This window comes from Panthera uncia (genome assembly GCF_023721935.1).
Source record: "Panthera uncia isolate 11264 chromosome A1 unlocalized genomic scaffold, Puncia_PCG_1.0 HiC_scaffold_17, whole genome shotgun sequence".
Classification (NCBI taxonomy): Eukaryota; Metazoa; Chordata; class Mammalia; order Carnivora; family Felidae; genus Panthera; species Panthera uncia.
Window position 1 is genome coordinate 108245753 of NW_026057577.1, and position 22081 is coordinate 108267833.

Below are 22081 nucleotides of genomic sequence, written 5' to 3' on the forward strand. Positions count from 1 at the left end.
TTCTCCCACCTCCAGAATGTTATTCTTTTAACCACATCATGCCTCATTGCCTCCATATTTCCTTCCTGGGGGGAGTGTCTGTTTCCATCCCAAGCTCTAGGGCACTTATTCCACATCATTGCATCCCTACCTCTGCCAAGTAGGATGCCAGGCTCTGTCATCTCTGAAGACTGATAAAGGAAATTTCTCTCTTCACTTCCTCCTTCTCTGATGGTCTCAGGGCATTTTCTGTGGCCAGAGTACCTCTTCTGCCTGGAATCCAGGTCTGTAGATGCCTGCTTTTGACTTCCAATACTCCACATTGTCCATTTCTATCTTTTGTAGGAGTTAAGCAGTGGTTGAAGTATATGAAAAAAGGTAGTTTTGTAAAGAACTTTATACTTTAAAATACTTCAAGATAATTGAAAATTGTAGATATATATCCAACAATGGTTTTTTGGCAGTTGAGGAATTGAATGGTGTTTGTTATTTCTCCTTCACTCGACTTTATTTTCTAAGTAAACTATACAACACGTAATACTTTTGTAATCCAAAAATAAGACTGTTATTGAACAAAAATTAAAGGCAGTCTGCATGAGCTCATTTGAACTTTATTTAAAAAAAAAAACAAACATCTAGCACATAAGAGGTAAAGGATGAAGCAAAGGCAAGGAATTTTGATACCCTCCTTCCTCTGACCTGTACCTCTTGTCAGACCCTGACCCAATGGCCAGAATCTTGGTTTCTTTAGTTGGAATTTTTTTTTTGTTTTGAGCTTTTGTACTTGAGATCCAGAAGACTTATCTGGTGCTGAAGCAGTAAGATGTGGACTCATGTTTTCTTTGCTTTCTGTATTCCCTGGAGATAGATTGGTTCAGTTCAGCAGTCAGGAAGATTATGTGAATGAAGAGGGCAAAGTGAGTGGTAAGGAGTGTGCCAGGCACTGTTGTGAGCTAGACAGTATGGGCTCTGTCTCTAGACAGTCGTCTTCATGTCTGTAGCTGGCACTTCCATCTGGAGCTGGAGTGCAGGGCTAGCCTAACCTTATGTGACTTTGAAAGTGAAGTTGACCATCCAGGTTAAAAATGACAGATGCCCTGATTATTGTGTGTTGAATTCACAAACAGCAGCATATGTGGCCTCAGGTACAGTGTGCAAAGCCTCTGCTCCCTGTTGGCCATGTGACTCTGTACGTCATTTAAGTTCTCGAGGACTTCTATCACCTATTGAGGGGAAGGGAGGAATTAACATGCCTGGTGAAAATAACATGGGGGGTGTCAAAGAGGAAAACATGTTTAAATAAAGAACTATTTATTGAATACCTCCTTTCTTGAGGTATTCAAGATCAAGGAGCAAAGTCCGAGCTGTTAAGGCAGAAACCAATCCTCTCAGTAAACGGCAAAGGAATTTAGAAGATCTGAATGTTCAGAAGGCTGGAAGAAGCAGGTTCAGAAGCTGTGCAGCCAGAAACATCATCTAAAATCATGCAGCCTGATTGGCTAAGATGTCACTGTCACTGGGCACGAGATGCCTCAGTTTGTACCGCTGTTGAAAAAGGCAACCATGCATAGTGCTCTCATAAACACAATAACCAACCATAACCTCTGCCACCCACAGTAGAAAAGCCCCCATTCCTCACATCACTGATGTACAGCTCAACATTTGGTGCCCATGTGCCTGGCTGCAGAGCCTCAGCCTTGTACCCATACCCTCAGCACAAAAGAGGCTGGGAAAGAGACAGCATGGTCTTTTAGCTCTTAGGAAGGGTCTCAGGTGGGGTTGTGTGAAATACAGGATTACCTAATAGAAACAAAAAAAGTTTAAACACTGAGTGCCTAAACAATAGAAAAATGTCCCTTAGATTTCCTATCATTGAGGGACTTTTAGTCATTTGAAATAGATGATCCTGTTTTAAATATGCTACACAATTGTAAACCATGCCCATTTTATGTCAGCGGACTTTTAACCAGCTCACTGTTCTGTTTGCCTAGGAAGATCACCGAGTGGAAGGGTTGTCACTAGATTTTCTCTTTGGACAACCGGTTCCTTTGTGGCATGCCAGACTTCAGAAGCTGGTGTTTTCCTGTTACCCCTGGTCTTTCCTCATCTGGAAGTACTGAGCAGACCAGGATGCTGTGATCATCTCTAAGAATAGGAAGCTAAAAATACCCTGAGGAGAGGGCAGGCTCCTTCCTGGCTGTACAGGGCCAGCCAGTCTGTCATCCATCTTCCCTGTCTATCCTCATTTCCATACCATTGTCCCTCAGCTTTGGGAGTCATGGCATTGCTTTGCAAGTTAGCAAACTAATGAAAAGGCCCTCAGACAATTCTGTCTTATACATCTTTCTCTTATATTCTGTGTCTCTGTGAAAAGATGGGATTGAGCTCTACATCCTCCTGAATCTTTCCTTCTACCCATTGCAGAAATCCCAGTACAGCAGCTTAACAATCCCCATAAGATGATAATTTCCTGAAGGCAGTGACCAGGTCTTTGATTATTACCACTTTATCCCCAGTGAGTAGTACCATGCACAGCTCATGACTGGCATCCAAATATCTGTGGAATGAATGGTAATGCATTTGATTTTTTAAAATGTTTATTTATTTTGAGAGGGAGAGAGAGAGAGAGAGAGAGAGAGAGAGAGAGAAAGCAAGAACGAGAGTGAGCAGGGAAGTGCAGAGAGAGAGGGAGAGAATCCCAAGCAGGCTCTGTGCTGCCAGCGCAGAACCTGATACGGGGCTTGAACTCACAAACCATGAGATCGTGACCTGAGCCAAAACCAAGAGTTGGACGTTTAACCAACTGAGCTACCCAGGAACCCCTGTTTTTTTTTAATTACACGAAAATTAAAGGACTCCACACTCCCCCTTCCACACCACCCACAACTAGGTAAAGCCAGAGAGGATCTAAGTAGATCCTGTAACTGTGAATGAAATCTGAGGGTGTCTTCAGGCACAGGTGGGTCCAGGAACTCTCTGTTCTTATCCTGAGTTGGGCATGCTTTTCCTCTAACCCTCCCAATAACTCCAGGAGAAGAAGATTTTATCCTCATGAATTAAAAAAAAAAAATCCAAGACCAAATGTAATTGGACAGCTGGGTTGCCGGCTGATTCAGGCAGGGAAGCAGTAGGGCTGGGTTATTGATTGGTTTGATTTGTGCTGCAGACTCACTCTTGGAGTCCAAGTAAGCCCATACAAGTTCCATGGGTTGGGAATGGAGAAATTGAGGCTCTCTAAAACAAAATTGAAGTGTTATTATCAGTAGACAGGATAGATGCCAGACCTAAGTGTGTTGAATGATGCTCCCCCCCCCCCCCAAGAGATCTGTCGACCTGGAACTTATGAGTGTGATTGTATTTAGAAAAAGGATCTCTCCTGGGGCGCCTGGGTGGCGCAGTCGGTTAAGCGTCCGACTTCAGCCAGGTCACGATCTCGCGGTTCGTGAGTTCGAGCCCCGCATCAGGCTCTGGGCTGATGGCTCGGAGCCTGGAGCCTGTTTCCGATTCTGTGTCTCCCTCTCTCTCTGCCCCTCCCCCGTTCGTGCTCTGTCTCTCTCTGTCCCAAAAATAAATTAAAAAAAAAAAAAAAAAAAAAAAAAAACGTTGAAAAAAAAAAAAGAAAAAGGATCTCTCCTGACCTAATTTGTCTTAAAATGAGATCATCCTGGATTAGGGTAGGCCCTAAATCTAATAACTGGTACCCTTAGAAAAGAAGACATACACAGAAGACAATATGAAGACCGAGACATAGATGGGAGCGTTCCCTCCACAAGCCAAGGATGGCCAGGATTCAATGGAATCTGGGAGACACGTGGAACAAATTCCACCTCAGAGCCTCCAATAAACCTGATGACACCTTGATCTTTTTTTAGACTTCTAGCCTGCAGAACTGTGAAGGAATACATTTCTAATACTTTAGGCCACTGGTTGGTGATGTGTGTTACAGTAGCCCTAGGAAACTTACACTCTGGGTAAATAAAAACAACTGAGGTTTACTCTGGTCACAGCATATGGGCGGTTCTGGTCTGGAATATTAACCTATAAGTCAAGGACTGTCAAGACCCCAGGCTGGGATTTGTAACTACTTCTGCCTGCATTGACTTCACTCTCAGGGCCAACTGGTTGGGAATCCAGCTGTGCTGGCCACCTCTTTGGATATACCTCCTTTACTAGACACTATTGAATTCAAACTACCCATTTAATCCGTGGAAAAAGGGTAACAGAAAGGCCCACAGGCCTGTGATGTCTGTGTGACAGCAGGCACACAACTGCTGGCTGACAGAACAAGGCTACACTATACTCTGTACATCCTGATGTTTCTCCCCTACCCACTCGTAGCTCTTAAGATAGAGGCACTTCAAGTCCGAACAATCTACATGGAGATTCTACTAGGTCTTTGAAGAGATGCTGCGCACTAACTCTGTAACAGCATCTCCTCATCCTACGATGTTGGGGATGGAGGGAGGTGAGGGGACCCACACAGCTGCTAGCTGTGGTGCTACCCATGGTGTGAATGCTTGGGTGTGGGTAGGGGAACTTTGATTTTGGGTTTTTGGGTTTTTGTTTCTGTTTTTTTTTGGGTTTTTTTTTTTTTTTTGAGCTTTTTTCCTTTTCCTGAGAAGAGGAAATACCTAATCTCTATGCTGATCCTTACAAGAGTGTTGTTTTTCCAGATCATTAACTTCATTTGTTTTCCCTTTTATCTGGGCCACAAGCAGCCCTGATAGAAGTGAGGATTGCTGGCATGGTTTGTCAGAGGCTGGCAGCCAACATGCAGACTAAAGCCCCAGTGAACCTGGAGCTTGGATATGCAATGTGTCAGGCCTAGGAAAAAGGCATTGGTGTGATGCTGGTTTTTGGTTTGTGTTTTTGGTTTTTGGTTTTGGTTTTTGTTTGTTTTGTTCTTGTTTTTGGAGGGTGGGGCAGTAGGAGAATATACTAAAAGATTTAAAAAAAAAATGCATTAGTCTGAGTCTCCTCTTCAAGACAACACACGTGGCTTTTCGTGAGTCATAGTAAAGATGTGTCGTTAGGTGTCGGTCCCTTGGAAGGAATTAAGAGAAGAAAGAGTAACTGTTTGTTTGTTTTTGGTTAAAGTAGAAATAACCAGAAATTAACCTGCTTTTGAATTAAATTCAAATCTCCATGCCATTGCCACGTGGTGTACATATGCACTGAACACACTCATCAAGAACTGAATTTGGGGGGAAAAACCCCACAAAAATAACATCATTGATTTGTCCAGGGTCATCAAATAAAATGAGTCAAAAACTCAAGGCAGATAGATATTTTAAGTCTGTCAAGCAAAAAAACATTTTAGTTGAAAGGCCAAGTCACTGTAATAATTTTGTATTTTTAAATAGAAGTACCTTACACGGATGTGGAGCATGGGTGTTAGACAGGAGTCCTACGCGACAGGCCAAAACAGTAGTCTCATCAGCTTGGTACCTAACTATAGGATCTTGGAACTGGAGTTTCTCGTGGCTGTTCAAATGCTAAAGTCTTTACAAAGCCTTCTTTTGTGGATATCTACCCCTTGTCCTTCTCTCTATTCTCTGGTTGCCTTTCTCTTCTTTCCTACCTTTTACCTTCTACAAAAGTGGCTTCCATTTTATTTATTTATCTATCTTTAAAATTGAGTTATTTTTACTAAGCAAAAGTGCACACACCTTACAAAAGAAAGATGGTTCCATTAACAGCAAGTCTGAAATGTGTGTTCTCTTTTGTTCAGGAGGGGGGTGTCTTTCCTGTTCTATTTTAGAACAGATTTCTTTCTTTTAAGTGCTGAAATACCATGAACTGGCTACTTAACAAGCATGTCTACATTGAACTCTAGGTGACTTGGACACACTAAAGGCATAAAGTCATTTTTAAGGACCGCTCCCTTTTGACTGTAAGGTGCTAACTCTGTGTGACTCATTGGTGGCAGAGGCACCTATGCAAGTTTCCTTGGAAGATGTGAAGCAGCAGCAAGTGGCTGAGGGACCTCAGACAAGTCAGCCTCTCTAGGCTCCTTTCATTTTCTGGAAGAGTGCTATGCCAGATGATTGCTAAGGACATATAGAGCTCAGAATTTCTACAGTTCTATGACTTGAGTTACGCCAATGATGATTACTAACAAAAATAATAACTTCAATTTATTGAACACTAGCTACGTTTCAGTAACTGTGCTGAGAAACTAATGGTCCCTGTTCCTTTTAATTACTGCATGAACCTACTAATTAAAGAGATAGAGTTATAATCCCCATTGTATCCGTGAGAAAACTGAGGTTTAGGGAAGTTAATAGACAGGTCCTTACTTGCGTCCACGTTCCTCAGAGCCGCACTATACTGTAAATTCCATTCCAGCCTAGGCTCAACTTATCAAATGGGATTTGAATTAATGAGATTTTACTGAACTAGGGAACATTTCTCTCTTAATGTCTTCCCATCCATCCTGCTAATTGGTCTTATAATTTTAGGCTCAGAGGCTTTCATCCTGTTCAGCTCGGAAGGATGAGGGATGGCAATAAGGGCACGTACCTGAAATGCTTATTTTGACCTTTCCCATCAGGATCTTTACTCACAGTTAAATTCGTCTGTATTAGACAGGAAGGAAAGTCAACCCTATTAGACTCTGTGACTCACAGGATCGTTCTCTTGTTCCAAATCTGAACACGCCTGGATTCAATTTCTCCAATACGTTTAGTAATGACCAAACAAACTGGCATTCTATTTTTTGTCTCCTGTTCAGGACTCCTAGGTGGCTGCACTTCTGGGCATCTACTTAATGTGCTTTTCTTTCCCCTGGGAAGTAAAGGGGAGGATGCATTATCGGTGCAGGTGATCCATTACTCAAGTGTTCAGGGGAGAAGAAGTCTCCGGGAGCTGCCCTGTGAAAGAGTCAGTTAGAGGTGTTCGGCCTTTTCTGCCCTCAGTTGTTACTGGCTCGTTCGTTTTCAGCCTCCTCAGCATCTCTCTCTCCTTCCCTGGCTCCCTCCCACTCATGTTTTGGGTGCTGGCATCCTCTGCTAACATCCTAGAGGGAGAGGCCTTTCATTTGTTTGACTCCTGCGGCCTCTGGAGAGCTGTGCTGCCATTGGAGGTGTGTGAGACCTTTGCCAGGTCTGTGAAGGAATCAGTGGCCTCCTGGAGGCTTAATGCAGAAGAGGAGGAGGTGTCCCTTTCAGGTTTCTTTGCCACATGGGGTTCCTTGGGGAAGTTTTTTAAAAAGCCCCTGTGATGTTTTTTTTTTTTTCTTTTAAAACAAAGAGAAGAAAGAAGAAAAAGCCCCCAGTGCCAACCAGGCTCTCACACCCGTGGTATTTTGGATCAGACCAACGCAGCCCCGTTATCTGCAGCATGAAACAAACCCCACACTTATGCTTCAAAAGAAATCACAAAATCCAACAGAAGCAGAAGTTGACTGGAATGGAATGAAGATGGGTGGTGGCCACAGCCCTGCCTTCGTGAACAGGGAACATACATTCCACAAGATCCCTTTGTGGAACCTCTGTGCCAGGGAAGAGCTGGAAATGACACTTTGTCACTAGCTTCTCGTGATCAGTCCGTTTTTGCATTGCCTGGGTCATCCCCAAAGCACTTGGGGATCTGTAGCATGGAGGTCAACACTTTGGGAGACAGAATCGAGAACACTGACTGAGTGTGCCTTAGGTGTCTGACATTGTGCCCTGGTGCGGTGTCTACATCGTGTTCTTATTCCTAACCATAACTATCACAGGCGGTAGCAATCTTATCCTCATCGTGCACATGGCAGAAAGAGACTTACAGACATGACTTTGCCCGAGGTCACCCTGGTGGAGGAGACAGCAGAAAACAGGTCTCTGTAGTTTTACTCCATCCTACCGACGCCGTTCTAAAGCTGACCAATACCTTCATTGGACCTCCTATAGAAAATCATTATGCTTCTGGTAAGGAGACAACACTAGTTGCAGGCCTTATCTCCTCCGTCAAGAGTAGTGAGCATTTTGGTGCAACTCAGGGAAACTGATGTATCCTGCACTGTGAACAGTTTGGAAATATCTAGTGAAGATGAATGCACATACCCTACAGCTCAGCAATTGTACTCCTCGGCGTATATCCTAGAAAAACTAGCACACTGTCCATAAGGAGACTTGTCCAAGAATACCCATTGTATCATTGTTGCCATGGTAAAAACTGGAAACAACTTCAGCCACCAATTAATAAACATTTAGCGAATTGTGCTAACTTCATGCAAGGCAATTCTATGTGGCATTTATAATCAATGAACTGGGTTCATTCACATGTGTCAACACAGGCAAAACTCCAATCTGTTGCATTGAAAAAGAAAATGGTAAAATGGAGGGACCGTGTGAAAATTTAAAAAATACACACAAATATTATGTTGAATATCTGTTCTTCAGGGCTATATGCATAGATAACAAACGTAAGAACATGGGAGAGCACCTACTTCAGGATAGTGGCTTCCTGTGGGGAGGGAGAAATTGGACGGGAAACAGTGGAGGGGAGGGCAGTGAATTTATAACACTTTTTTCCCAAGTAGAAAAACAAAACAAAACAAAACAAAAAGCATGGCAAACTGTCTGGTTGTTGCATTCCAGGAAGGAGGCGCACATTCTCTCTCATTCTCTCTCTCCGTAGCCTCTGATTGTTTGTGCTTTCCTATGTGTTAAATTAGTTTGTAACTAACTATTTCAAATGAGGGAGAAGTGAGGAAGAGCACCTTCAGGGTGTTTCAAAGGTCATTTTTGTTTGCAACCTGCCCAGGCCCCAGTGTGTGTGGGCACTTCCCAGGGCTCTTCCAAGCACTGAGCAGATGGCAAATGTGAGGGATGGGTCGCAGAAGCTTCTAGGTATTCCCGATGATCCTTCCAGCTGTGTCTCTGCCTCGGTGCCAGTCTGGATGGTCCTCCACAAGTGGACCTGCTACTGTTTTCTCATCTAACTGTAAAAGGCAGAAGTTCCTATTACCGCTGTAGGGTAGAAAAGTCAGCCGCAAGCTCATTTCTCTGGAGGAGGAGACTAAATGTTTTTCTGCCCACTCGACTTGTGTCTGGAGTGCCGGGGTAAGCCCCAGCCCTCCGGAGAAGGATGCCTTAGAATCACGCAGGAATCTTTCTGTCCTCCGACCCCCTGAAGTTCTTCCTGAACTTTCTGCTGGCAAATGCCAAGTGCAAGCCTGTTTTTCCTACGGGTGCCCATCACTTACGGGCACTCCGTTCCAAACACAGCATCGCCTATGCTTCTAAAATGTCTCCTGCCCATTTCAGATGTGACTTTGCTCACTGGTTATCAGCAAACTCCCTCTCCCATCTCTTGCTGTCCTTCCCCTTCCTGTCCCTCCTGTCCTTTGTTTCCTTTTCTCCCTCTTCCCATTTCTCCTTCTCCCCCTCCCTCTCCTCTCCTCTCCTCTCCTCTCCTCCTGCTCCCTCTCTCCTGCTTTCTCCTCTTCTTTCCATTTACCCTTCCTCCACAGGCATGACCGAAGGGCTCTGGTAGCCTACCCCGTCTCTAGATCTCCAGTTGTGTGGACTCCCACAATCTTTATCAATTAAACACTGTTAGGTTTCAATTTCTTCCAACTGAAGAGTCTGTAAATGTCCAAGAGGTTTTGGCCTAAGTACTAGAAAACATGTATTCAGGGTTCTATTCAGCCTTGAATTAATCATGTGACCTTGAGCGAATCGGATGAGTTGATTAAGGGGGGATAATACGTGGCTCCTTCACCAGGAATTATGAAGACCTGAGAACGTGTTTCTGAGACAACTGAGGATAAACAGAGATGCTCCTGATGTAGCTTCACTGTCAGGTGGACACCAGCGAAGGGCAGGGAGTGGAGGTGCTCACTGTCCAACAGGGCTGAGGGTGACTCACATCAGCACCTCCCATTGTTTCAGGAAGGGTGTCCTCTTCCTGAAGAAGTATGCAGAGTAGGGATACCCGGGAGGGCATCTTGTAGCTTTATGGATATATATGCATTTCTTTGACGTAAAAGAGGGAGAATTTAGTTTACCCCTGGCGTATGAAGATTTTAGGTCTGTGCAAGGAAAAACCTGTCTTCCTAATAAGTCTTTAAGTGATTCTTTTCTGCTCATTTCCAATTCAGTAAGACTTATTCAAGTAATAATCTCTACAACAGGATGAAAAACGAGGCAATAAATGCATACTGCATTTGATTAAATGGAGAAAGCTGGGCTGTTTGTAGAGTGTGCAGCACAGAACTGCAGAGGGTAGGAGATTGCAGGAGAAGCTGAGGTATTTCTTGTTGCTGTTTTTAGGGTGGGGAAGGCCAGTGCCTGCAGCTCTGGTAGGTGTGGTCAGCAGTAGGTGGTCTCCCTGGAAACTGTAGTTGGAGGCCTCTCCTCTGCGGCTTTGGGTTCAGCACCCCATGTCTCTCGTTGGCTGTATTTATTGCAGTGTGGTCTTCTGGGAAGTCCCATGGACTGTAAGTAGGGAGTTACAGGCTGTGTTCCCAGCTTTGGAGCTATTTCATGGTGTGATTTTATCCTTGCCTTTGTGGGTCATGGATTCTCAATTCAAAAATGGCTGAAGTGGAGAAAAGTCTTGTTTTTAAAAACTTATTTAAGTTAAACCTGAGCAAAATTGTGGCACCATCCCTCCATGCTCGTGTTGTCTCTTTTTATGTGTACTAAGGACTTTGGTTATTAAAACACTGCTGCTGGGGTATTTCTGAATAGGGAAAGGGTTCATATTAGGCAGAGAGAGATCAGAGAGCCTCAGACAGGCTGCAGCTGCAAGTGGGAGGTTAAAGAAGCAGGGTTGGGGGGTGGGTGGGAAAAAAAAAAAAAAGGATGAAGGTATTCCAGACCCGCCTGGGCTAGGTGCCATGTGTGGAGTCTTACAAACTTTCCGATAAGTTCCCAGTAAAAAGTCAGGGACAAAAATCCTCGGTGGCTCCCCAGCTGGGACCCCTCTCACTCTTGAGAGCTTTATGCTTTCCCTCGGTAAACTCTGTAGCTTTGCTCACTCTCTATTGTCCTCGAGATTCATTCTTGGACTCCATGAGAAAAGGACCAGCATCTCTTCCACCGTCCTGTAACACTTCCATGGGCGTCGTCTCCAAAGCTTAAGGGGGATCCGGAAAAGGGAGCATTAGAGAAAATGGACTAGTTGGTGTAGACCACACAAGGTTGAGCCTGGCTTTAGAGAGAAGGTAAATACAGGCTTCCATGGGCTTTGTCTCCAAACTTTAAGGGGGATCTGGAAAAGAGAGCATTAGAGAAAATGGAATAGTTGGTGTGGACCACACAAGGTTGAGTCTGGCTTTAGAGAGAAGGTAAATACAGGCTAAAAGGGAGAAACCCTGGGTAGCAAGAATATTGAGCTGTTTAGGAGATCAGCTTCTGACCTTCAGTGTTACAGATTGAGCAGTATCTGATGCTTTTCAGAGGCTCTCCATGGGTGACATTGTAGAATTCCCTCAGTGGTGTTTGTGAGACTGGTTGCTATGGGATTCTTTGTTGCAATATGTATCTTTAAATGCAATTCTGACCTTCAGAGGGGCTCATGACAACCTTTTCCCCACACGGTGAACTGTAGTATAAAGAATTTGTGTTGTATGAATGCATCCATTCCTGGGATTTTTTGTTTAGGGATTTTGCTTGTTTTCCTAGAAAGGTAATATAATAAGTAATAATTTGGGCATTTGATGTGCTAGACCTGGGTTTGCTTCTCAACTTTGCTGCTTGAGTTACTAGTTAACTGTTGGTCTAGAGGAAATTTCTTGAACTCTCTGAGCCTCTATCTCCTCATTGCTGAAATGGGAATCATCTTAATACCTACCTCTTGGATATTATGGCAGTATAAGTGATAAAAAAAAAAGTAACCTACTTAACACAGAATTTGGAACATATAAGCATTAAATACATATTTTCTGCTTTATTTTCTCTTTAAAGTGTGTGTGTGTGTGTGTGTGTGAGAGAGAGAGAGAGAGAGAGTGTGTGTGTGCGCGCGCGCGCATATTACAGTAAAGTTCATTAGAAAAATCCTGTCTCTACCCAACAAGGAGAAATGGAATTTTTCAGCAGTGCTAAACTAGTGAGGGTAGGTGAGATGTGTATGGTCATGGCAATGACTGGCTAATAACCATTTAACAAAAGTTTATTTTGAACCCCTATTCCAGGCACTATATGCAGGAGTCAAGAATGAGTGAAGTACGATAAATGATTATCCTCTGAAGGACCTTAAATACTAGTTATGGGGATTGAATCTGCAGCATGAAATTCAAGCATAATGTGGTGATCTAGAAGCAAGGCAGTTTGCAGGATCATTTTAAGAATTAAATGAGATAATGTATGTGGAGTGCTAAATATATAAAATACTAACGAGACACATTTCCTTTATTCTTCCCCACATACCTAGTGCCTGGCATACAGTAGCCACACAATAAATACGTACCAGTTGAATGAATGAATACCTGACACAGGGCATGCACAAGTGTCCCTGTTACACATATTATTGTGGTAACAGAGTTAGCATGGGGTACTATTCAAGCATTTTGGGTTATATAGATTAGGGGGATCAGCAAAGAAAGAGATACTTAATCTGAGACCTGATAAGGACAAGTAGGGATTAGTTTAGCAAAAGACAAAGGATCTTCTCAGCAGTAAGAACAGCGTGTATAATGGCCCCAGGATGAACAACAGCTTGGCGAATTGACAGAATTCCATGTGGTTCATTGAGTGCATCCAGAGGGCCATGGAGGGTGGGGTTCCCAAGTGTTGTGTGTGCCACGTCGAGGAATGTGCACTTGAATCTGAGGATCAGGGGCCCACTGGGGGCTACAAAAACCAATTCACCTTTTATGTGGCCAAATAATGCCGTCTTCAGTGTTGAGAGGAAACCTGAAGATGGACACACTTGAAGACAAAGACATGGTTTTGGAAAACTGTTTTAGGAATACAGGAGACAGTAATTCCACTGGTTGTAGGAGGGCAGAGGGAGGCGACAGTTTGCCTTCTTACTCTCTCTTAAATCATCAGGGAATGGCTGGTAGAGCTGAACAAAATGACAGCTTGCTTTTCCTATATACCATGAACCAGGCACTGTTGGAAGAGCTTTAAATGAGTTGATTTATCTTCCACAGGAACTCTGAGCAAACTACTGTCGTTATCCTGTTTTCAGATGAGAAAGGTGCAGAGGAGCTACCCAAGTTGCCTGAAGTTACACTTGTACTGAGTGGCAAAAACTAGTTCATTTATGGTGGTGGGACTTCGGTGTCCATGGCCTTCATTCACACTGGCCAAAATGTCTTCTAGGTAAAAACCCAGAAGACAGCAAGTCCCAGCCTTGCCCTGGATTCCTTTGCAGTTTGGTGTTTTCTCAAGTGGGGATTTAGACCCTATGACTTCAAACAATAATGATTATCTTTTATGAGTCTTGGCAATTACTGAAGCATTTATCCAGTGGATTATCTCTAGTAGTCTTGACATAAATCCTGATAAAGGAGTTACTCTCCCTAATTTGTGGATAAAGATTTTGAGATGAATGTATGTCTTATGTCCCCTGGAAAAATTCAATCCCTTCACTTTGATCTCAGGACTCCTGTCTCCTAAAATAAAGTTTTCACAATTTCTCAGGAAATGTATTCACTTACCCCACAGCCTTTGAAAATGGCCTACTCCGGGCCAGTCCTTTGCTTGGAAAACAAAAGTGAACACTTAATGGGGTCACTAAAGGCTCAAGGAGGGTGATAGCCATGTAAATAAATCCTTTCTATCCAAAGTGACCTATGTGAGAAAGAAGTTGGGCCCAAGGTCGGGTAGGACCAGGTCAAAGGAAAGTATCAGAAAAGGGGAGGTGCTTGAGCAGGATTTTGAGGGGTCCGTAGGAGTTGTCTAGGTAGATTAAAGTTTCATGAGAGGAAAAATCCAATCTTGTGCTAATGCCTACAAAATAGCTTTCTGCTCAGGTTTTCTTATGGCCACTGTTAGTTCTTTCTGGCAGTACAGACATCATTAACTGAAGTAGGAATGCAGTATGTGTGAGAGCTGTGTTCTCATCCGGTTCTTTCATCAGGTTCAGTGACTTTTTTTTTTTAACCACTGGATTGACTTGCTCTATCAACATCAAAAAGAAAACAGTCTTAGTCACTCTTGTGTCCTTGAGTAATTTGCCGCCTACAGACTGGCATCAAAATAGCAGTGGACTTTGGCTATGTCTGGTTTGTGCCAGCTCCAGAATCCAAGGCAGCAACACATATCAATTTTTCTTTCTTCGCTTATTTTTTAAAGAGATTAGGATAGTTATTTTTCAAAATATATACAAAGGAGCGGTAAACTTCGGTGGAATGGAAATACAAAGTTTCACTTGATATTTTTTTTTCCAATATGAACACTTTCTTGGAAGTGAGAAGGAAGACGGGAGATTAGAGACGAGACAGGATCGAAGTCCCTTTATTGACATTGTCACTCAGTGAACTCTGTGACCCTGACGAAAGTGAGATCGGCATAGCCTCTTGGATTAAGAGAGAAAATAGCATTAATGTCTTAGAAGGCTGACCACATCCTTGCTCTGACTCCTAGCCTAGGTAAGATAATACCAGGATTTCTGTTTGCCTCAGTTTCTCAGCCTTGAGAGGAAGAAGTCGAAGATCACAGGAACCCTAGGTTTGTCACACTCTCTGAGGTCCTGTGAGATCAAAGTATTATTAGAAGGATGAGTTCTCACAAAGGGTACATTCTCACTTGCTTCATATGCACCATGACGTGAAGAACATTAGAAATACCCCTGTTAGTACTTTCAACAATAGCCAAATTATGGAAAGAGACTAAATGTCCATCAACTGACCAATGGATAAAGAGGATGTGGTTTATATACACAATGGAATACTACGTGGCAATGAGAAAGAATGAAATATGGCCTTTTGTAGCAATTTGGATGGAACTGGAGAGTGTGATGCTAAGTGAAATAAGTCATACAGAGAAAGACAGATACCATATGTTTTCACTCTTATGTGGATCCTGAGAAACTTAACAGAAGACCATGGGAGAGGGGAAGGAAAAAAAAAAGGTTAGAGAGGGAGGGAGCCAAAATATAAGAGACTCTTAAAAACTGAGAACAAACTGAGGGTTGATGGGGGGTGGGAGGGAGGGAAGGGTGGGTGATGGGTATTGAGGGCACCTGTTGGGATGAGCACTGGGTGTTGTATGGAAACCAATTTGACACTAAATTTCATATTAAAAAAAATACCCCTGCTAACGTGGTGTGACCCAAAGCAGGACTTGCCCCCAACCCTGTCTTGTTTCCCTCTTCTTCCTCCTCTATCCAGATTCCTTTCTCCCCCTTCTCAGGATCTCAGAATTAATGTTTTCAGTGCTCTCTCTGTCATACATACTGGGTAATAGTTTTAACATGGCCCTATGATAGATTTTCCAGAAACATCCTCTGAATGTTATTTTGCTCAGGCAGTACAAAACATGGCTGCATAAGGGGCCTCTCTAAGCATGGCGTGACCGCTATGGCAGGCAGTGTGTGCCATGTGTTAAAGTGTACGTTGTGGTTTTGTCTTGATTACAAACCATGCTTCTCCTCAATCCCAATACATGCCGCTCAGGTGAGGCCATCTCTCACTCCCAGTTACAAGGATTGGTGGGTGGGTGGGTGGGTGGGTGGGTGAGTGGATGAATATTGTGGTCAGTGGGTCTGTTCCATTCACTGATCACAGTGATGACTTGAAGGATGGGTGTGTGGCCTGAGCCAGACCAATTAGATGTGTTATTGGGACTTTGGTTTGAAATATTTAGAAAGAAAAGCCAAATTTTTGCTATGTTTGCAAGGGCTATGAAGATGTGAGCCTGGCTATGCTGGTGACCATCTTTATCACCATTTCCTGGGGAACCTACTTGAGAATAAAGCATTCACAGTGCTAAAGGAGAGCTGAGACAGGGAATATTTACAGTATTTTCTTCTTTTGCCCCAGGAAGGGGTGGAATCTAACTCTGGAGCTTGCTTGTAGCTCATTGGGATCACTGGGGTTTTTCCTTGTATCCAGACCTGCCAATTTCCACTGCCAACTGTCTTAATCACTATATGTTTTAGTGAGTGTGATCAAGAAAGTAAGTGACATTGTTTTTACTCCTCTTTTGAGCTAGTTTGTACCGTAGATCACCATCCAGACCACAGGCTGGCTGCCTTTGGGCCTGGTGTCAAACTCTGCAGATGGAATTCAACAATGTGTGTTTTAACAAGCCTTCCAGGTGACTTTGATACATGCTACTGTTTGAGTATAGCTACTCTAGGATAAAATTCTGTCACTTGGTCTTCTATTCAAGCATTCCTACCACAAATTACTTTTCCATCTTATTTCACACTGTTGTACATAATTCTAGAACACAGGGTCCATTATCAGCTTTTTCATGTCCTATTGGTATGTGTTATGAAGAACTGCTCAGTTTTATGTAAAGAGACCTAAGTAACATTAGCTGAAGCAAAAAGGGAATTTCTTAGCTCAAGCTTCATAACTGAAATGGTTAGGGACTAAGTCTAGTTAGTTTTAGGCATGGCTGGATCCAGGTGCTGATCAGAAAATCACTCTGATTCTCATTCTCTCTGTATTGTTTTTTTCTTCAGGCCCATTCTCACTAGGTTTACTATTCTCCTTGACTCTAGGTTTATGCCCTATACAAGTCTATCAATCTTTATGGAAAATGTTTTTCATTCCTAATAGTTGGTAATTGACATCCTTTTCATATTGAGTTAAGAAGCCACAGAGAATATATCCAGTTTTGATTAGCCAGGCCAAAGCCAGGGGCCATTCCTAGAGCCCAGAGCACGGTACCACCTGAGCTTTAGTGAGGGGTTAGTTCACCAAAATAAAATCAAAGCTCTATACTAGAATAAAAATAATGACTGTATAGGCAAAAGAACAAATACCTATGATTATGAGTGATCATTTTATTTTATTATTCTTTTATAAAGTTTATTTTGTTTTTGAGAGAGACAGACTACACAAGTGGGGGAGGGACAGAGAGAGAGGGAGACAGGAATCCCCAGCAGTGCAGAGCCAGACTTGGGGCTCAAACCCACAAAACTGTGAGATTATGACTTGAACTGAAACCAAAAGTCAGATGCCTAACTGATTGATCCACCCAGGTGCCCCATGAATGATCATTTGAGACTTGAAACATGTGCTTATGTATTTCTTCCTACATGGACTAAATGCCCCTATATTCTCTACCTTGTCAAAGTATACTCATCCTTAAAAAGCCCTACCCACCTCCTGCCTTTAACTTTCTCTGATACTTGCTGTCTGAACAGTGTGTCACATGTCCTTGTGAGTCATGTGACCATACGTGTGTGTCTGTGTAGTCATCCCCTCCAATCTGAGCACTGCAAGGGAGGGGCCACGCCTATAAATTAGATCATTAACTCTTAAGTTCTCTTCTGCATTGAGCGAAGGAATACACGTATGAGTAAGTAAGTGACATTAGGGATAAATGAATAAGCAGAGAAGCCAAAATAAGCAGGCACAATAGATTCTGGTATGACAGCTGGATTGTGTGAGTAGTACTTGTCCTGGCCTAGATTCTGATTGTGTAATTTCTTCCAGTGCTAACCAATGTGTTGTGAGCACACACGAGAGCATAGTTCACTACTCCTTTACCTGAGGTTCAGCAGTCCTTGTCCTTAAATCTGTTGGTATGGGAGACTTAAATCCTGTGATAAAATATTCCAAGATAGATTTCACAACACCAGGATGAAATTAGAGGCATAAAATAATTGAGCTGAAAGGAACTTAAAGTTCACTGAAATTGGAGTCTAGTCTCCTGAATTGACAGAATGTCCACATATTCCTGCAATTCCTGTACCCTTCCAGAGTCTCCTCTGGCCAGCTGATTGATACTTGTGCCTCCCACCATCCACACAACTAAACATACTACATATAGTACATATTCACCTTGTTTATCGATACCTTCACTAAGATGTAAGCCCATGAGGGTGAGCATTTTTGTTCTGATTTCCTACTTGTTGTGGAAGAACACAATTTGCATCCACTTACAAATTCATTTACATTTAATTCCTAAATGTACCTTCTACCTTTGAACTGTTTTAACATCTGCCTGGTTCTTCCTTAATGAGTTAAACAAAGTCCTTAATAAGTGCTCATTTTGTATCTGCATGGAAGTCCTTCTTTTTACCTTTTTTTGGAAAATTATTTATTATAAGTTCACTGCTGTATCTTCATGGTTGGAATAGGACTTTCCACATAGTAGACACTGAATTAGTTGTTTGTAAAATATATGAATAATTTTAATCAGCAACTTTGACTGGGGATGCACATTGGTCCCAGGTGGCTTTAGGGCTGACTTGAGCCACACTGTCAAATTCAGGTGTTCCTCTGGCCATACTCTTTGAAACCTCTTTTCCTCCTTGGCAGTGTGATGTGCCATTAGCGTCTAGGAAGAAAATCTCCTTCTTTGTCAATGGTCCAAACTCCCAGTTACACACATGTAAACCTTGCATCAAGATATCAACCAGTAAAATACTAATGTTATAACCTTCAAGGAGTTTTATATTTTTCACAATGATGAAATAAATTACATGGACTTTTTTAGATTATTCAGCACCTTCCATCCACAATTTGAAGCTTATAACAGAAGGTAGAATTATTTCTGGACTTGACCAGCCACTGCTAGAGAATGTTTTTGGTAAATTTTACACCCTCACTGGAGCAGCATTTTACAAAGGGACTTTGGTTTTATTTTTATTTTTTAAATCTCAACAGTCTTGTGAGGTATATGGTATCCACCTCATTTTATAGATGAGAGAAATAATCCTGGAGGATAAATCATTTTCCCAAGGTGGTATGACTAGAATCTGAATCTTGAAATTTATATTTGTGCACATGACCAGCATGTGACAAGCTTGAGTTCTCTAATTTCTTGCCCAGAAATGTCCGAAGCTCTTTTATGATGGTCTAAAGTATTTTGGTGATCTTGCCACAGACTTTCAGTATGGTGCTTTTGGAACAGTAGAATTAAAGAACAGAATTTTGATCAAAGGCATGCTTTGATACTATAAACTTAGAGAGCAGATATTGAGAAATTTTCTGAGTATAACCAAAGAACTAAAAAGTTATGTAGTTCTTCAAACATGAATTTCAAAGAGATGTCCTCAAGCAATTCAGTAACATTTTTTTCTTTATTTTTGAGCATGTTAATAAATCTATGTATTCTCTCATCTCCCACCTTTACATGATCCTAGAATTCCACCATAATGGGCATGACTCTTGTCTGTTTCATTGCATGCAAAACAGTGTGCTGCATGCGGTCATTCAATTCTTCCAAACTGTAGAATTCTACATAACTAAATGTTAATAGGGATTCCTGTTTCCAGGAGGATAGAAATAATTTTACCTGTCCTTCCCACTAAGTACAATAGAAATGCCTGAGCATTATATATAAAGCAAACATAAGACTGTGTGAGAGGTACAGAGAAGCAGGCAGACCAGCCAGAGAGCCCCCTCAACAAATTGTGTTGGAGCAACAGGACATCCATAGGACCCCCCACCCAAATTGCCCTAGTGTCACATGTTCTACACACGTTAACTCAAAATAGATCATGAAATCAATTGTAATATGTAAAACTACGAAACTTTTAGAAGTTTCAGTATTTAGGGCTAGGCAAACACGTTCTCAGACTTCACACCGGAAAGGTAATCCCTAAAAGGAAAAGGTGATAAATTAGACTTGGTTTACATTAAAGATTTTGCCCTTTGAAAGACTGTTAAGAGGATGGAAATAAACTACAGATGTGGAGAAAATATTTCCGAACCATATACCAACATGCAACTAGTCTCTAGAATATTTAAAAAAACCTCTTAAAACTCAACACATAAAAGCAAACAATTTAATTAGACAATGGGAAAAAGATGAAGAAACTTGTCACCAAAAGGAGAATACAAATGGCAAAGAAGCCCGTGAAAAGATGTTTAATGTCATGAGCTATAAGGAAAATGAAAATTAAAATCACAACAAGATACTACCACACACTTATAAGAAAGGCAAAAGAGAAAATGGTGTTAAGGACGTGAAAACATTGGTTCACTCATACATTTCTGGTGGGGTAAGTAGTATAGCTACTCTGGAAAACCGTTTGATAGGGTTTTGGGTTTTTAATAATTATCTAACTTCTATATGATCCAGCAATTACACTCTTGGGCAGTATCTCAGAGAAATAAAAACATGTTCATACAAAAACCCTTACACACGTGTTTATTGCAGCTTTATTCACAGAAACCCCAAACTAGAAACAACCCAGATTCAGTGGGTAAATAGTTAAACTATGGCATATACATATCACGGAATACTACTCAACAATGAAAAGGAGAAAATTATTGATACATGCCACAATTTGGATGAATCTACAGAAATGTATGAAGTGGGGGAAAAATAATCCCAAGCGGTCACATACTATATGGTTCCTTATATAACATTATTTTTTAAATATTTTAAATGTTTATTTTTGAGAGAGAGTACAAGTAGGGGAGGGGCACAGAGAGGGGGAGACACAGAATCCGAAGCAGGCTGCAGGCTCTGAGCTGTCAGCACAGAGCCCAACACGGGGCTCGAACTCACAAGCCGTGAGATCATGATCTGAGCTGAGGTCGGGCGCTTAACCAACAGAGCCTAAATTTTTAGAAATAGAGCACAGAAAATTGGTGGCCAAGGCTTCAGGATAGGTAGGAGTGGCGGGGGGCGTGGTAAATATGTCTATAAAAGTGTAACATTAGTGATCTTGTGTTGATCTTGATTATGTCAAGGTCAGCCTCTTAGTTTAGGTATTACCATTTTGAAAAATGTTACTGGAGAAAGCTTGATAAAGGGTACATAGAATCTTGATTATTTCTTAAAATGCATGTAACTTAATGATCTAAAAATGTATTGTTTTATTAAAATGTTTTGAAACAAAAAAGGTGATAGGCAGTACCAAATAAAGGGTTCAAAGATCATCAATGTTGGGTAAATGACAGGTTAATCAATAGGTTTCTGCGTTACAGATCTCCAGAGAGTACTTAGACACATGATACTATTTGTGTGTCCCCTGGAGGAAGCTACAGTGTGCAGCACTTCCAAAGCATATTCAACTATAGTACACTTTATTTACAAATATTATTGATATCTTGTTGAAGCAGCATTCTCAGAAGCATAATCCATTTTTGGGGAATAGTTACAGCGTAACAGCCACCATATATTAAGTGTTTTCCTTATTTCAGGGACCTTTGTAAGTGTGTTTTATATGACAAGCCCATGGACTCCTTAAAAGAACTCTGAGGTGAAGAAACTGGAACACCAATGTCTGGGTCCTACCCAGGGATTGTGATGTCATAAGTCTGGCATGTGGCTAGAGTATCCGATGTTTCAAAAACCTCACAAACAATCGTAATATGAAGCTAAGGTTGAGGTTGAAACCCTAGTGAAAGTCTTTGCTACTCAAAGGGTGATCTGTGGAGTAACAATATTGGCATCACTGGCACTTAAGGGAAATGTAAACTATCAGGCTCCAGCCCAGACCTAACTGAGTCATAACCTATGTTTTAACACGTCCCCTAGGTTATTCATAGATACATTCAAAAGTAGTGGTCAAGTAATAGCTAGTAAAAGTAAAAGATGGGAGATTGTCGCTCAGATGCTCTGACTGTGTAGTACCTATGGTTCTAAAACCGCAGGATAGAGCACGTGTTTTTTATTAAATGCACTGGAAATAACACATGAGCACAAAGCAAATATGCTAAGCAGTGCACTACAATGGCATGGAATAGTGACTCCAGTATGAGAACTGATGCGAGCTGTTGATTCTATTACTGTGTCGGTGCATTTAATGTGGGCACCATGCATAACAAAGACCCTTAATAGCATGGCAGGTCTGCGTGTGTCCTTCTGAGAGCACGTGCAGTGGAGAAGGGCCAAGGAAGCTCTGCACATGAGAGACAAGCAGAAGAGGAGAATGTATGGGTTGCTACCTAGGACAGGGAATGGCCAGAACTCAGCGCAGAGAACCAGTACAGTGGTAATGGTGACCACATCATCATCGGTTGCCCATACCGGCAGGTTGTTCCTAGTTCCTGAAATATCAAGTACAGGCTGACTGGCATTGCTGT